This window comes from Lissotriton helveticus, chromosome 7 (genome assembly GCF_964261635.1).
Source record: "Lissotriton helveticus chromosome 7, aLisHel1.1, whole genome shotgun sequence".
NCBI classification, from domain to species: Eukaryota; Metazoa; Chordata; class Amphibia; order Caudata; family Salamandridae; genus Lissotriton; species Lissotriton helveticus.
In genome coordinates, this window is record NC_136068.1 from 745,727,967 (window position 1) to 745,746,409 (window position 18,443).

The 18,443-nt window shown below is 47.9% G+C and overlaps 1 long non-coding RNA gene across 1 annotated transcript in view; it reads left to right on the forward strand.

The window, feature by feature from the left end:
• The first annotated feature begins 1,259 nt into the window (after positions 1-1,259).
• The window catches only part of LOC144767010 (uncharacterized), an 81,230-nt gene continuing 64,046 nt past the window's right edge, over positions 1,260-18,443 (forward strand). Inside the window, exon 1 of the long non-coding RNA XR_013598019.1 lies at positions 1,260-1,424. This is a non-coding gene — a long non-coding RNA (uncharacterized LOC144767010). The remainder of the gene's footprint in view (positions 1,425-18,443) is intronic.

The window sequence follows — 18,443 nt, forward strand, 5'->3', positions numbered from 1 at the left end:
CATCTTCCTTATCTTTAAGAGCTACTTTCGCACACCTCTTAGACATTTCTGCTTTTCTAATAATTGCAAAAATGACATTAAGAGGAGCATCCCCATAAGTCCATAATTTTTCTTGAACGGAGGAGTTGTTGGAATGCATAACTAATTGATCCCCGATGAAACTGTCCTTGAGTGTACCAAACTCACAGTTAATTACCAACTTTTTTAATGAGGACACATAATCCTCTACTGCTTTAGATTTTTCTTGCTTGCTTTTAAAGAACTCATATCTACTTATTCCCACACACACAGGTGGATGATAATAGGCATCCAAGTCTTCAAGGGCATCCAAGAACACATTTGCACTGTCATCAGGTCTTAATTTTTTTCCATCTGGTTGAATACCCTGTTCCCTTCAGGACCAAGACTATGAAGAAGCATCTTCTTTTTTCTAGATTGGGAAAATGCATCTTCATGTTTTTCTTCTAATGCTTCAATGTAGTTTAGAAAATAGTCTTTCCGATCAGACCATTTAATTAAGGGTTCACCAGGACGTGGTAAGAATGGAACAGGAGTGTTTAATCCTCCTTGTGATGCCATGAAGAGTAAATAAGGATCTAATAAATAATGAATTTTAAAAAATGAGTTAAAAAAATACTGAAATACGTGTGCACACTTAATTATGCTGTGTGCACATCTCCAAAATAAGAATGTGCAATGTACTATAGTAATTTATAAATCATAACTAAATGTGTAATAAAATCGTTTGAAAATGTACTTCACCTAAAGAAGAATTATAGTAATACATAAGTCTTAGTCAGGTGTGCACATCACCGTGTAGTTTTAAAGGTTAATATGCAATTGATTCACAGGTGTGCACATCACCGTTGCAAGTAAGGAATCAGTAACCTGTTGTGTATGAATCACCGTAGAAGACAATGTCTAATTTAAAAGTTGATGTGCAATTAAATCAAAGGTGTGCACATCACAGTTGAAAGTAGTAAATCAGTAACATGCGGTGTGCATATCACCGTAGAAAACAAAGAAATGAACGAATCCACAAGAAAGTACCTTTTTTTTTTATTCTGCTGTCTTCAGAATACTCTGTAAATTATTTTGCCGTCTTCGGAACACTCTGTAACTAAGGCGATCGAAAATCCTGAAGAATAGCAAGATGGCAGTACGTTGCGTCACGTACGTGACCCTGTGTGATGACGCGTACGTCAGGGTCATACGTACCGCGTCACAGCCTTGGATCTTTGAGTGCGCATGAGAAGCTTCTGAAGACGCGCAACAAGAGAATGGCGCCGCCGCTCGACTGATGCGGCCGAGGAGCGCCGTTGATTCAACTGCCTGGCGCTGCCGCTCGAATGATGCTGCCGAGGAGCACCGTTGGAAAAACAGTCAAGTATTCCCCAAAGTGGAAGGCAAAGTAAAAATAAGAAGTAAGGCTACTTCCTTAAGTATTCTCCTCTTTAAGCAAGAAAGCTCAATAAGTATAACAGGAACGTGTATAGTAACAGTGAATAATCGACGGGTATAGGTCAATCAACACTGTTACAAATATTACACGAACACGTTACATATAATTCCATGATTGAAGAATTTTGTAATCATCAGTCACAGATTATCCATAAGCAGTCAGTCATTCTTCCTTTACTCACGGGTGCCAGTCGAGTAAATCATGATGATAGCTGTGGAATGGAGATTCTTCCTAGAAGGTTAGAGTTGAGAAAATGAGTAATCCTGCGGATAATCTATAGAGAGTAACTCTTGAAGGATGTAAGTCAAAAAAAACATTTTGAAGATGCTTTTTCTTCTTTATATGAAGAGTAATCAAAATGTTAATATAAGATGAAGCTGCATGGGTCCATCATTTACTCTGCTTGTTGATCCATCCCATCAATAGTCGCCAAAATGTAAAGATGAGTATATCCAGGTTAGAGTAAAGTAATCCTTTAATGCAGAACAAGCAGGTACATCTTACATCTCCAACTTCTCTCCTTCAACTGTCCTACTCCACCCCACATTCTGGAATCTAACTACAGAGCATCCTTCATTTACCATGGAGCTGGATGCATGCACTGCAGCCAAGACACCACAATAAGCAATAGTGTGTGCTCTCCACATACCTTAGAGAGAGAGAGAGCATGTAGTAGAAATGATAACCGTCACTGGTGAATGTAGGCGGTCAAGTTTATATAATATTTAAGGTAGGCTGATAATGTATGCACATACTGCATTATTTAGGTGTACACTACTCAGCCATCACTAGTAATTGGAAAAAGATGAAAAAACACTAACTTACTACATGGATAGCGTTCCAATTATGCTTCTAAACAATCGAATGCTGGAGCAAAACCAGGAATTCCTTCAACTTTCAAGCGTTACAGGAGAAACCCGCAAGCTACTCACAAGTAGGAGACAGTTTGAAGATTTTAAGAATCAACATGTTGATTAATAAGGAACAAAATATTTTAATTTTGGAAGAATAAGTAAGGAGTGGGGTATAGCAGTGATAACCTCTATTATGTGCCACACAAAGATGAGTTTAAACAATAGAGACCACTGCTTGATTCTGAACGGTGTCCTTACAGGCAGTTGCATGAGGCAGTTTATGGGTCTTATGCAAAAATTTGAGGATACAGGACATTTGAAAAAAATGGGCAAATGTCCTGTCTGCAGTAGTGGGAATGCACTGAAGTCAATGGTACTCTAAATGCAGGGGATGGAACATCTGCAACATTTTGATGTCTGTTCTCAATCTTAAACTCTAAACAAGGCCCTACGTCTACAAGAAAAATTAAATTTAAGAATCAGGGTATATTGAGCTGGCCAAGACTTTATAAAAGTGAAATGTATAGGATATTTCCATATCTGTCCAAGAAACAACAGTAAACGCATAGCTCTTAGTGAGCTAGTAGAGAGAAAGAGATCATCGGGCAAAAAACAAGGGAATCCAAAGTTGCGGCAATCATGGAACCCTTAGAAAAACAGAGAATACTAGTTCTCTAAGTAAAAACGGAGTTCCCAAACATACTGATGTGTATTTACTGTTCGCGTAATATATGAATGAAAAAGGAGGGAAGTAGAAAATACTCATCAACTTAGAAAAACTGCTACTGCAGGAGGAAAGACTCCTAGATTTAAAATGGAATCATTTAGGTCATGAATAGTCTATTGTAAAAGTTATGTTCAAGCATTTGGTCAGTATTCTGTACATAGCATCAAGCCAATTATTACAGGACCTCACAGAAAAGTCATTTTCATTCATTACTTTTGAAGCATGAGGGAAATATCCTTGCATACACATACATTCATCACTTACAGAGAAAGTGCATTGCAGGTGACAAAAAGAAGAAAAAAAAGAATGCTCCTGTCATTATTTTAGACAAGGTTAAGGAGGAATAGAGATATTCATTCACAGGCTGTAATGAACAAGTATTGGCATAGAAAAAAAATAGGTCTCGCTTTTAGGACCATATATGTGTTTAGTCATGCAGCACATTATTCTGGGTGGTTCAACCATAGCACAAGTCCAGAATATGTTTAGGTTATATCAAGCCCAAATTGCATCCATTAAAAAAATAAAAATAAACTGCACTCAAAATAAAAAGTGTAGGCCAAATCGCAGGCACAAAGGAAAGTAACAAGTCTTAAGAAGATGAAGGTACCACCAATCCCACCATGGGATGAGCCTGTGAATGGGGAATTGCTCATTTTAATAAGGGTGAGAATACCAGATGGCCCTGTAGGAGAACCAGAGTGGACTAAGCAGGGGGCTACTATGAAAGAACCAAGCATTGTGTAGAAAATAGAAACCTTCTCAGGGGTCTCACTGATACACCTGGTTCTTTTAAACCAGCAAAGACGAGATTGGCACAGGAGCTGTAATATAAAATACATATTTATTGACCTTAGATGAGGGAGACTACGTCACACAGTACCCTCAAGTAACTGTAGGAGGCATTTTAAGGAGTACAGAAAACAGGGGCTTTGTATATGCTTAGGTTTACATAGTCAGCATAAAACCAAGGGGAGGTCCTGGCTCATAACAGCATGCTTACTGGCTAATATGGGTATACAAAATTTGCTTGCTCCACAAAGTGGGAGGAGGGACATTTATCCTTACGTCAGCAAGAATAGCCTGACAGTTATAACATAAGAGCAGGTACATTCTACTAGCTAGGCCCCTCTGAGCATGTGCAAGGCTCTGGAAGAGGGAAATAGCACATGGCAAGCACATGGCTAACTAAGATGGCTGGCAAGTACAAAATGGCTTTCAGCTCATGCGAACAGCGATCCCTGCAATCTTTTAACAATTGTGTACCAGTAGTGAGGTGAATCTAATGAATGCCTTGTACCGCTAACATTATTTGTTGGATTTAATGCCTGTAATAAACTTTGCCGAACAGGTTTTGTACCCTATGACAATGACGCATCCTTGGAAATAAAGTTCTCTTACAAGGCCTAAAATGAAGCAGGCTTAAAGATGAGAAACGTGATCAAGTGGGCAGACAAAAACTTGTCTCTTCAACTTGCAGGATTAAGTTTGCCATCTAATGTACTTTTCTACAAAACTCACCCTGCACGTGAACAAATCGATAACTGATTTAATGTTATGCAAATCACTCATGGCGGCATGAAAACTCCCAAAGGTCCAGGCCTGCTGATGATATCCACATGGTGCACCACTGGTATGCCAACTCTAGCAGCAAAAACACACTAGAACAGTCGCTTAAGGCAAATGGTTCATATGTTCTAACTATATTTAAGAAAAATTAAAAGTCATGACGCCAGTCCATTATGCAGAAAGGCAGTTAGGATGGATAAATTCCCAGGACAAGAGCTACTAATGTGAGCAGTATTTTGTTGCCAAGTCACACCAAAATCTAGAATTAAAAATACATTTAAAAAGGCTTAAGTCTTAAAAAAACAAATTGAGGATTTGCTCCGCAAGAGGCAGGTTTGAATTACTGACACGCACAATGTAATATGATGCTGCAGCCAATTAAAAAGGCAAGCGTGGGGCAACAATAAGAAATTGACTTTTACAACAGTGGCACAATCTGATCGTGCCTAAAAACAATGGAGCTTAGAAAGAAAAAATATACACATTCACGGCAACCGCCTTGAGTGAGTGGATAATGGAAAACAAATAAGACGATGGCGTAAACCGTAATAAGCGGCTAGCTTTTATTCTGTCGAGTGACTCACTTAAATGATATTTGGAAAGATAATCAAACAGTGAGCAAGGGAAAGCGAGGGTGAGACAGGCAGTGGAAGAACAAGCGCGCGCGGCCACGCTAATTGAAAACAGATGGCCCCTGCGCGTCGCTGCTCGCTCCCGCAAGGTGGATGCCACCACAAGCAGGAGTTTGTGAAAAGAGCAGACCAATTTCTAAAGGTCATCTCCTAGAGCAGCACATGTGCGCTGCTCTAAGCTCGACCTCAAAAGAAAATGTAATCTTACTCAACATTACTTAACGCACTTCCATTGCAGAAATTTGTTTGCAGTGTTGTATCATCTAAGATGGCGGTCATTGTGGAAAGGATGCCACAAGTGACAGTGAAACTAAAACAAAATATTGTAACACTTGGAAATCTCATCTTGCTCAATTTCATGGTAGCGGTCATCTTGAATCTCCAGTATAAAAGGAGAAAGCTAAGTGAATCAAATCACTTCCTAATCTTGACACTGGAGTCCTGGAATCCCTGGATTTCTTGAGCCATGCTATGTTTTTCAAGTTGACTTGAATTTCTGCTTCCCTCGCCACTAGTACTGGCTTTGGAAGTCTGGTAGGAAAGTGTACTTTCACCCATGACTGTCTTTAACTGAACTATAATAACATCTTGCAAAGATTTGCTTGTGACTCTATTTCACCTCATGGAATGAACTCTGCTGAACAGGGAATCATTTTATAAGAAGTCAAGGACAGACCTTTCTCCATATTTTGTGAATTTTACTGGATTGTGAGTGCTGTTAACTCACCTTCCTTGAAACAGTAAGATTTATTTTTTTCAAGGTCGATTCTAGGCAGTGCATGCACTGACTCTTCGAGACATGCTGTATTCACTCTGTGGGGTTACAGCCCGCCCACTGCTTTTTTTATTTGTTCATTTCAGTGCTGCTTGAAAATCCTTGCTTCTAAGTGTTTTTTTCCCTCCTTTTTTCATTGTTTGTCCGCTCCCAAGGAGAAGGCCCTTACTACTTGTAACCTTACACTTGTCCCATTTTATAACTGTAAAAGGGACTACTTTTTCTTTTTTCTGAGGGCACTGCACATGAGCGCTGGATGTTTTCAGTTGCTCCGAGCTCCGATGTCAGGCAGCCGAAGTGCAATAACCCCCACAGCGAGCCTGGCCAATTGAAAGGATCATTACCTAACTAGTGCAGCCATCATGAGTGGCCGTCCTTGTTGCTCAACCCTCCTCCCTGCACTTCCACATTCCTTGCCCAGTATGTACGCTCTCGTGGAAGGCGCTTTCCATTCTATGACATTCAGGTGCTCCTGGGGCACCCACCAGGGAATACACCCCTGCCAAGCTGCCTTGGGGCCCATCATGAGTATGAGCACTTTTTAAAGCGTGCCATCAGAATGCAGTGCTGCTTGGCAACAATAGTCTCTAGGAGAAGACCTTCAGTGTCATTGGTTTAAAAGTCAGCACTAAGTCCTTCTTCATGTTCAATGGTGACTCCAAGACGGTTGAATCTATGAACCAATCAGAGAACCGCTGCCTCAAGGTGGGTGCGATAAAGAGTTGGGAAATACGCAATCCACTACAGGGCTGGTCCAGTACTATGACGCTATTGTGTCATTAGTAGGGCCGCTTCTGGTAATGGGAAGCGGGTGCTACGCTGGCATCATGGCTGGCTCCCGACTGAAGTTTAACATCCTACGGCTGCTGTCTCGCTGCTAGACCATGACCTGGGAGAGCCCTGAGCATGGGGACTGGAGGCTGGAGAAGGTGGGTAATGTCACTCCTCCCCCTCTTGTCCTGGCTATCAAAGTGACATGTGTTAGTGGTATATAGTTTAAGTTTAATTAGAGCAAACTTCATCTGATTAGGCCTCCAGGAGGTGACAATGTCATCATTCCGATGGATGAATGCTCCAATAGTTCAACATGTGCTGCTTGCTCAGGTTGCGATCATGGGCTCAACTTCTAGTATAGTAGCTCAGCAGGTTATTGCACCTGTTGCTCCTGAAACTTGTATGTAGCTTACTGCTTCCAGTCCCTGTATGGCGTCTCTGAGGGTAAATGTTGTGTGCAGGCCATGCCTTCCAAACCAAGTGACATAGCTCAGAGTGCTATTGCACCTGCTGTTGTGGTGTGTGTTTAGTATACAGATCCTTATACCAACAGAGAATGTCAGTGGGTTTATACTCAGTGCATACTGAGCACTGTCTCCTATGCCAGAGAGTAAACGCGAGGGGTTAGTGTTACCGTTGCAAAGATCTGTGTGTAACTTGCAGATTATATTATGCAGTTTGATGAAGCGCACATCTGCCAATCACTTGCTCCCTTGGCACTTTTCATTGCAGATGTACGTGTTTAAGGTTGTAGGGTTGCCCATCGAGGGTTGTCCTTGACAGACCATGCCCAGTAAAGAGTTCCATGGTTGGTTTTTGCTGCAGTTGTGTTTCTGAAGGGAGGGCATGTCATTGTGATCTGCCGGCCAAACACATGTGAGGGTAAAGTGGATTTTTTATTATTTATTTATCATTAAAAGAAGTGACACAATAACGTACACAGAGAAAGCTAGTCATAATCTTAACATGACATTGTGTCTTTCAGTGAGCGATCCGAACATATTGTCTCCACACAGTTTCACAGTTTCACAACTAAATATTATTACTTGAGGGTTACACATTTCATGGGTACCTAGTCCGTTGCCAATACGGGTCTTATACTATCATATGTATACCCAGCATGGGAGCCACTGCAGACTGCTTAGTGGACAGAGCAGAGTTGAGTCCTTAAATGGCTAAAAGTGGACTTCAGAATCCGCTGGGGGGAAATCTCTAGCTGCCTTGCAACCCATCTGTGTATAGCAGTGGGTAATCAATCAGACATCAGAGCTTTGGAGATAACAGCAAAACAGTTCATGTTGTGATAATCAGCAGATAGCGTTTCAGGGGCTCCAAATGTCTCTGGGCCTAGACGGGGCTGCGTTAGTTCTGTGTGCAATTTCATCTGTTCGTCGCAATATACAAGGGAGTCCAGCCATTGCTTGAACTTCACACGTCGTCCCTACCCCAGCAGCAAGCCACCTTTCACCTGGCCAGCAATAGCGCCGGGGCAATCCATTTTTTATGTGCAGTGGGAAAAGCCCTAGTCCAGCCCAGCAGTGCAATTTTGGGGTTCAGTTGTATTTCATATTCGATCGTGAGATAACGCAGACATCTTGCATCAATGAAAGTGTACTCCATCACATGACCATGCCAAATAGAGGAAGCCAGCCTCATCCACATTGGCACAGTTTGAGCTTTCAAGAAGGCCAAACCTCCAAAGATCTAGAGGAGTGTAGGAGGCCCACTGTAAGACTTTATAATGTGTGATTTGTAATTGACAGCTCGAGATTGTTGAGCCAGTTGGGATACAACAGAACCTCCAGGTGTCTATATGAATGTCCTCTCCAAGGCCTCCCCTACCTGGCATTTAATTCTAGCTGGGCAAATTGTGGCCCGGATCGCATCCTGCACAGCGCAATATAGAGTAGAAATTAATTGTTTGGGAGATATAGCCATCAGAAATTTCTCAAGGGGAACATTAGGAATAGCTGTTTTGCCTGCTCCATGAATGTGGTAATGCTAAAATATGTCAAAGGGGTGCTGTTTAAGCCTTCCCTGAGATCAGTAGCTGTGAGAAAACAACCGTGTTTATAGCTTTCTTTCCAATTGCTTATTCCCTGACCATCCCGTTGAGTAATTTATTTTGTTTCATGTGTCACCGGCAGCCTGTAAGTCAGGGGCAGCTCCTCCATTAGGGCGGAGGCGCGTCGCCCCATTGCCTACTCACAGTGAAAGAAGCATAAACATAAAATGGTAAAACTACCATTTTATGTTTCTGTTTCTCGCATTGCGAGAAAGCAGAAGGGTTTGGTTGGGGGCGGCAGGGTGAGCGGGTCTGCTCTAGGGCAGGGGAGGAGCGGCTTGCCCGCTGCTGAATACGCTGACTGTTTGGTCGGCCCGCTGTGGCCGTCCAAACCAGTCATGCACACTCTGCCTTTCCTCCTTGTAGGCTGAATGCAGCCTATATTGAGAAAATGGCCTCCCCATAGGCGCCTAGCCCCCTTGCGGCCCCCACCCATGATTAATGCCGGCCGTGACTGCTGTAGGTGATAGTGTGTAGGCAGTGTTGGGGAATAAAAAATACTTCACCCAGCTCCTTTTCCCAGCCTACCCCAGGCACCCACTCTGCAGGCAACAGTGCTGGGCACCGCCCCTTGAGCGAGGGGATGTCGCATCAAGCCAGGATGGAGGCGGCATCAGTGTTGCTTCTCTGATCTGGACCTCAATATGTGGCGAGAATTATTGGCCATGCCAATGCTTGTTTTTTCTATAGAGCAACACTTGCAGGGTAAGTTCTTTTAACTCACATTTTTACTATACTCTCTATAGAGGATGTCAGCATAAAAAGTAATCACTTTGATATGTTTTGTTTGTAGATTCCTGTTAGAACCGGGAGTCTCTAGTTGGTAGAGGTAAGTACCTTAGACCAAGTAGGGACCCCTGCTTCTAGTCAGGGTGAAGGAATAACCCTCTGAGATAACCCCTGCTCACCCTCTAGGTAGCATGGTGCGAGCAGTCTAGGCTAAACAGAGGCAATGTGGATAACATTTGCACTTAACACAACAATAATCCCCAATCCACCACAAACTGAGACCACACAGGTAAGTATATTTTATAAAAATATATACATTTATCTAGTTTCAGCAAGGTAAATAAGGCAGTTGTACGATAATCATTTCTTTAGACAGATGTTGTACTTAATCTTAATGGTTGCACTTATCTTTATGGTTGTACTTAATTTCAGAAAGTTCTTATGTAAAAAGATAGTCTCAAGTCTCTTTAAAGATCAGGGTTCAGAATAAGCAGTCCTGACTTATTTAAGAGAAAGGTGCTCTCAAAAACGAGCAAGGAACCACTGCCCACGTGTACTCTGATTTGTGGGCTCCAAGCGCTTCAAATGCGCTCCTTCGCGAGGCCCAGGGACTCTTTCTCTCCCCAGGTGCAGCCTCGCGCCTTCTTGGGCCTCAGGCGCCCCAGGCCGTGCAGATCGCACGCGTCCCCGCCCCGGCCGGTCCCCTGTCCTCTCCCGCCCGCTCTCGACAATCCTACGAGCGGCGGCGGAGGCGATGCTGCTCACCTTGTGGGGGACGGCTGGCCAGGGGTGCGGGACGCCTCAGATTCCCTCGGCGGGGTCGGGTCAGTCTTCCCCGGTCCCGGCGGTGATCGCGGCGATTCCTCGGCTCCTCCAGCCACCTCAGCTAAGGCAGCCAATCCCGTCGCGGCTCTTCGACGAGCCCCTCTGAACGCGAGGCCGCCAACCAATGGCAGCGCGGCCTCGCTGATGACACTCCGCTTCCTCCCCCAATCCCTGCTCAGCCACGGCAATGATGCTGCGCCGCACGGGCCAATGCCGTTGCGGCGTTAGTGAGGGGGCTTGGCTCCTTCTTCCAATGGGAGCGCGGCGGCTTCGATCTTCGGCCCCGCAGCTCCTGAACACCGAAGCAAGTTGCAGGGGGTGTTCCTGGCCCCGGGCCGCAATGGTGATTTGGCGGCAAAGGGTTTTTGAGGGCGCAGGTCCCGAATAGACCCCCCTCTCGGCCTCACAACCACTCTGGAGCGAATTTCACGAGGGGAGGCACCACAAGCCTCCGACCCTCGCTGGGAATGTGCCGATGAGCACACCGATCCCTTCCTCACGCTCCGCAGTTGAGGACCACACGTCCCAGGTCACCACAGCACGATCTTGCAGCTGCTTTTGGCAAAGTTGTAGGAACCTTTAACCCTGTGTTCCCAACAGGAGGCCAGCTCTTCTCAGGCCCTTGGAGATTCAAGTTGCAGACACAGCACACAGCAAAGTCTTGGCAGTTTCAAGCAGGTAGGGTCACAGCACACAGCAAAGTCCCTTTCTCCTCCTCAGCTTTCAGTTGCACAGCAGAACAGGTCAGCCCTTAGAGCACACAGCAAGGCAATCTTCCTTTAGTTCTCCAGCAGTCCTTCTTCCAGCGGAGGTTCCTTCTTGATGGTAGGTTCTTAGAATCTAATCTACTGTAGTCAGGGGTCCTTCCCTTATACCCCTCAAAGTCTTTGAAGTCCTTTGAAGTCTTTGTGCAAGTCGGCCCTGCCCGGTCTAAACCAGTTCTGGGGGTTGCTGGAGGACTGAGGTGTTTCTGGTTTTCTTCTTCCTGTCAGCTTCAGGGTCAGAGGTGTCAGTTGGCCGGCAGGAGAGGGAGCCAGCAGGGGGGGCAGGCAGACACAGCCCGGCACTATCAGGGCTTCTTCCTCCCACCTCCTTAGCAGCAGATGCGGCCTTTCACCCATGGCTAACTCCGACCCCCTCCTCCGGGGGCCCTGCAGCCCTCTGTTACACCCAGACCAGACAGGCATTCCACAAACCCAGGCACACAGAAAGGTTTAGACAAGAGAACAGCCACTTTATAAAAGTGCTATTCTCCATTACAGGATTTAAAAACACCCTTCACTAAAAGATGTGTTATTAAATTCTGAGTTCAGGGATATCTTTCACTTATGTCCCATCTTGTTCCTATGGGAAGATAGGCTGGGATCCCATGGGACCCGCCTCCTCCATGTTACTCTATGGAGCAAGATAGCCTTACAGCAGTGAGCACATAAAATGGCTGCAGCCCACTACCAGAGCATGTGACCTGCACTAGTACATGCTCTACCTTATCCATACACTGCACCCTGTCCAGGGGGGTACCTAGAGCCTTCCATAGGGGTGACTGAGGTGCACAGACAGGGAAGGGTCAGGCCCAGCCAGTGGAGATACTGGCCAGGGGGACAGGCAGTCACTGACTGCACACAGGCCCTGCGCTGGCAGGCCTGAGTCACCTTTTTAGGGCTACTCATGTGGGTGGCGCAATCTGCGCTGCAGGCCCACTAGTAGCATCTGTCATCACCAGCCCTGGCACACACAGTGCACTTTACTAGGGACTTCATGGTGATGCAAATATGCCAATCAGGTATATGTAATCAATATGGCAATTTACAGAGGGAGCACTTACACTCTGGCACTGATCAGCAGTGGCAGAGTGTCCAAAGCATCTAAACCAGCAAAAACAAAATCCAGCACAGCATCAAAAATACATGAGTCAGAGGCAAAAAGATGGGGAAGAACCACGCCAAAAGGTGTCAAGTCTAACACGTGTCCCCTCCAGCTGAAAGTGGGGAGAACTACCCAACCTCTTGGGAGTCCTCATCACTAAGGCGGAAGAATCTGGACAGACCGTCAGCATTGGCGTGTTCTGTACCAGGGCGGTGCTCCACCGTAAAGTCCATCCCCTGTAGGGAAATGGACCACCTCGACAGTTTTGGATTCTCACCCCTCATCTGCATTAACCATCTGAGGGGCCTGTGGTCGGTCTGAACACGGAAGTGAGTCCCAAACAGGTAGGGCCTCAGCTTCTTCAGAGCCCAGACCACAGTGAAAGCTTCTCTTTCAATGGCACTCCATTTCTGTTCCCTGGGGATTAGCCTCCGGCTAATTAAAGCCACTGGTTGGTCTCCGCCCTCATCATTGATCTGTGAGAGTACTGCTCCCACGCCTTGCTCTGAAGCGTCAGTTTGCACAATGAACTCACTGGAAAAGTCAGGTGCCTTAAGCACCGGTGCTGTGCACATGGCAGTTTTGAGGGTGTCAAAAGCAGTTTGACAGGCCTCGGTCCAATTCACTTTCCTGGGCTGATTTCTAGATGTCAGCTCTGTCAAGGGGGCCACAATGGTGCCATAACCTTTGACAAACCGTCTGTAATACCCGGTGAGACCTAAAAAGGCTCTCACCTCAGTCTGGGTCTTGGGGGGCTTCCAAGCCAGAATGGTATCAATCTTTGCCTGTATGGGCGCCACCTGGCCGCTCCCCACCTGGTGTCCCAAGTACACCACCGATCTCTGCCCTATCTGGCATTTACTGGCCTTGATAGTGAGGCCTGCCTTCTGCAGAGCCTTCAACACTCCAGTGAGGTGTTGCAGGTGTTCCTCCCAAGTGGAGCTGAACACAGCAATGTCATCCAGGTAGGCTGCGCTGAATTGCTCCAGCCCCGCCAGCACCTGGTTGACCAATCTCTGAAATGTGGCGGGAGCATTTTTCAACCCAAAGGGCATGACACGGAACTGGAAGTGCCCTTCTGGCATGGAAAATGCTGACCTCTCCTTGGCCCCCTCGGTTAAGGCAATCTGCCAGTAACCTGAAGTCAAATCAAAAGTGCTCAGGTACTGGGCAGCTCCCAACCGATCCACCAGCTCATCAGCTCTGGGATGGGGTGCGCGTCAGTCTTGGTGACCGCATTGAGCCCACGGTAGTCCACGCAGAACCGGAATTCTGGGGTGCCACCGGGGGTAGCAGCTTTCTTAGGCACTAAGACCACTGGGCTAGCCCAGGGGCTGCTGGAGGGCTCAATAACCCCTAGTGCCAACATCTTGGAAACTTCTTCCTTGATGCTGGCTCTGACTTTGTCAGCCACTCTGTAAAACTTCTGTTTCACAGGCAGACTGTACCCAGTGTCCACATCGTGGACGCACCATTTGGTGACACCTGGGGTCAGGGAGAACAGGGGGGCGAACTGACCCAAGACTTGGCGACAGTCCTCCTGCTGCTCTGGGGTCAGGGTGGGGGAGAGGACCACACCATCCACTGACCCATCTTGCTCCTTGACTGCCAGGAGGTCAGGGAGAGGATCACTATCCTCCTCCCCTCCAGCATCTGTAGCCATGAGCATAGTTACTTCAGTCCTCTCAAAGTGGGGCTTGAGGCGGTTCACATGTAGCATTCTCAGGGGCTGCCTGGGAGTCTTCAGATTAACCAAATAGGTAACCTCGCTCTTGCGCTCCACCACCTCATATGGCCCAGACCATTTGTCACGGAGCGCACAAGGCTCCACTGGCGCCATCACCCACACTTTCTGACCAGGGTGGAACTCAACCAGAGAAGTGTTCTGGTAATACCACCTCTTCATTTCCTCCTGGCTAGCCTCCAGGTTCTCTTGAGCGAGCTTCCTGAAGCGCTTGGTCTGGTTGCGAATGGCCAGCACATAGCTGAACACATCCTGAGGGGTTTTCCCACGGGATTTCTCCCACCCCTCCTTCACCAGAGTAAGAGGCCCTCTGACAGGGTGGCCATACAGCAACTCAAAGAGACTGAACCCTAAGGATTTCTGAGGCACCTCCCTGTAGGCAAACAACAGGCATGGCAACAAGACATCCCATTTCCGCCTCATGGGCTCTTCCAGGCCCATAATCATGCCATTCAATGTGCGGTTGAATCTCTCAACCAACCCATTTCCTTGAGGGTGGTACGGAGTGGTGAATTTGTATGTCACCCCACACTCCGCCCACAGGGACTTCATATACCTAGAAATGAAGTTTGTCCCTCTGTCTGAGACCACCTCCCTGGGAAATCCCACCCGGGAAAAGATTCCCATCAAGGCACGGCCCACCACTGGGGCTGTGACTGTCCTGAGCGGGGTGGCTTCCGGGTACCGAGTGGCATGGTCCACCAAGACCAGGATAAACCTGTTGCCTAGGGCTGTCTTGGGGTCCAGGGGCCCCACGATGTCAATGCCCACCCGCTCAAAAGGGGTGCTCACCACAGGAAAGGGTTGGAGGGGTGCCACGCACTTCCCTCCGCTCTTGCCACTGGCCTGACAAGTCTGGCAAGATTTACAAAAGGCAGAGACGTGCTTCTTCATCTGGGGCCAGTAGAAATGGGTGACAAGCCTGTGATAGGTCTTGTCTTGCCCCAGATGTCCTGCGAGAGGCACGTCATGAGCCAGACCCAGTAGGAAGTTCCTGAAGCGCTCGGGTACTACCAGCACACGGGCTGCACCGGGCTCAGCGAACTTAGGCTCACTATAAAGTAAGTCGTCCTCCCAGTAGATCAAGTGCTCCTTGGACCCCAGGCCTGTGGCCTGGTCGGCAGCCTGCTGCCGCACACCAATGAGAGAAGGGCACTCCTTCTGAGCCTGGCAGAATTCCTCCCTGGAGGGACCACCCTCTTGCTGCCACTGGGACAGCTCAGGCAATTCCCCTAGTTCGGCCACCTGCTCCCCTGTAGGTTCCAGGGCATCCCCCTCTGGGTCTGCTTCCTCCTGGACCGTGGGAACAGTGGGGGCCGGTTTCCCGCGCCCTCTACCCCTTCCTCTCTTGGCAGGTCCCTGGGCCATTGTTCCAGGCTCCAGCTCTGCTAGACCGCCCTCTCTGGCTGTCATTGCACGGGTGGACACACAGATCCACGCAGGCAAACCCAGCATCTCCAAGTGAGTCCTGTGCTCCACCTCTTTCCATGGGGAGCTCTCCAGGTCATTACCTAATAGACAATCTACCGGCAAGGCATCACTTACAACAATCTCCAAAATACCGGAGACTCCTCCCCATTCAAATGGAACCTTGGCCAACTTGCAGTAGCGCACTGAACTGTCAGCTGCCACCACAGGCCGGAGTACCTTGGGAACGATTTGCTCTTCAGACACCCACCGACACCTGACAGATGTCACACTGGCCCCTGTGTCTCTGAGAGCCTCTACCTCCTGTCCATTGATGGTCACCTTCTGCCCGTATTTCTTAGTGTTTTGGGGCAGCAAGGTTTCCTGGGCCATCTCTTGGTCTCCTAGAGAGACAAGGGTCACCAATGCTAACCCCTTCTCCCCACTAGAAATCAAATCCCCTCCCAAAGCTACACTGGCTAACGCCGAAGCTGAAGCTGGAGCACCAGTGGGTGCTGATTTCTTCTTTGGACAGTTGGGAGCAATGTGCCCCACCTCCCTACATGAATAGCAAGCAAGTGGGGTCTTTCTGTCCTGCGTGCCCTTATGGGGCCAGGACTTCTTAGGCTTGGGGGGTTGAGACACCTTCTCCAGGGAACCATTTTGGGGCCCTTTAGAAGACTCCTTGTGATTACCCGTGTCCCCCCCACTCTTCTGCGGGGGACCCTGTCCACCTTTGGCTGGGGTACTTACCACCCCCTTGTGGACCCTGGTGCTAGTCCACCGGTCCGCCTCTTTAGCAAGCTCACTGGGGTCAGTTAACTTGCTATCCAAAAGATGCCGGCGCAGCTCTGGGACACATAAACTACTTAAGTGCTCCCTACTAATCAAGTGACACAACCCCACATAATCAGTAACTTTGCTGCCCTTTATCCAACCTTCCAGTGCACGCGTGTACATACTCACACACTCCACCCAAGTACTTGAATCAAGCTTCTTGAAGTTCCTAAACTTCTGGCGGTACTGTTCTGCAGTGAGCCCATACCTGAGGCACAAAGCCTCCTTCATAGCGGGGTAGGCTAAAGCATCTGCTGCTTCTAAGGGTGCCAAAACATCCCTCCCAGAGGCCTCAAAATGCTTCCACAATCCTGCCCCCCAATTCTTCTCAGGCACGTCATTCATCCTTAAGGCAAGTTCATACGCTCTGAACCACGCATAAATATCCTCACCCCTCTGATAATTCTGTACCAGATCCTTTGGTATGTATACCTTACCCGCCTGTACCGGTTGTGCGCTGCCACCATTAGAACTGGACTCCTCCTTTCTGAATCTAATGTCCAGCTCCTTCATGCTCAACTCATGAGCCAATTGGAGTTTCTTCTCCTCCAAAGCAAGAGTATGTCTTCTCTCCTGCGCCTCTCTCTCCTGCGCCTCTTTCTCAGCTTTGAGCTTAAAAAGCTCAATCTCATGGGCCCTAGCTCTCTGATTCTCCTCCACCTCCTCTGGAGAAATAATCCTACCGGAGTGGTTGCTGCCGGTCCTAGACCCTGGCCTCCTCACTGGCAATTCACTGGGCAAAAACCCATTCTCCTGTGTGCCTCCCTCTCCAATAGTAGCTTCTGGAACACCATCCTTGGCCTCCCACCAGGCCCTCAGAGCTTTCCTTAGCTCTTCCTTGTTTGCGCTGCCCCTCACTGGGCATTCAAGCCGTTTTCTGAATTTTCTCAGTTGCTCCTTGCTATAGATGAACAACTCCTGGATTTCAAATTCCACTTCCACTTCTCCATTCACGCTTGGCGCGTTCTGAGACATGATGCTTCCTAACCTTTTCAACTAAAGAGGTTTCACCAAAAAAGAAAAAATCTTGCGCAACCTGTTCTGCTAAACTAGACTAGTGATGTACAAGAAATCACTGCAGGTCAAGTGCAATTATTAGTTCAAAATCCGCACCACTGTCCAACAATGTTAGAACCGGGAGTCTCTAGTTGGTAGAGGTAAGTACCTTAGACCAAGTAGGGACCCCTGCTTCTAGTCAGGGTGAAGGAATAACCCTCTGAGATAACCCCTGCTCACCCTCTAGGTAGCATGGCGCGAGCAGTCTAGGCTAAACAGAGGCAATGTGGATAACATTTGCACTTAACACAACAATAATCCCCAATCCACCACAAACTGAGACCACACAGGTAAGTATATTTTATAAAAATATATAACTTTATCTAGTTTCAGCAAGGTAAATAAGGCAGTTGTACGATAATCATTTCTTTAGACAGATGTTGTACTTAATCTTAATGGTTGCACTTATCTTTATGGTTGTACTTAATTTCAGGAAGTTCTTATGTAAAAAGATAGTCTCAAGTCTCTTTAAAGATCAGGGTTCAGAATAAGCAGTCCTGACTTATTTCAGAGAAAAGTGCTCTCAAAAACGAGCAAGGAACCACTGCCCACGTGTACTCTGATTTGTAGGCTCCAAGCGCTTCAAATGCGCTCCTTCGCGAGGCCCAGGGACTCTTTCTCTCCCCAGGTGCAGCCTCGCGCCTTCTTGGGCCTCAGGCGCCCCAGGCCGTGCAGATCGCACGCGTCCTCGCCCCGCCCGGTCCCCTGTCCTCTCCCGCCCGCTCTCGACAATCCAACGAGCGGCGGGGGAGGCGGTGCTGCTCACCTTGTGCGGGACGGCTGGCCAGGTGTGCGGGACGCCTCAGATTCCCTCGGCGGGGTCGGGTCAGTCTTCCCTGGTTCCGGCGGTGATCGCGGCGATTCCTCGGCTCCTCCAGCCGCCTCAGCTAAGGCAGCCTATCCCGTCACGGCTCTTCAGACGAGCCCCTCTGAACGCGAGGCCGCCAACCAATGGCAGCGCGGCCTCGCTGATGACGCTCCGCTTCCTCACCCAATCCCTGCTCAGCCACGGCAATGACGCTGCGCCGCACGGGCCAATCCCGTCGCGGCGTTAGTGAGGGGGCTTGGCTCCTTCGTCCAATGGGAGCGCGGCGGCTTCGATCTTCTGCCCCGCAGCTCCT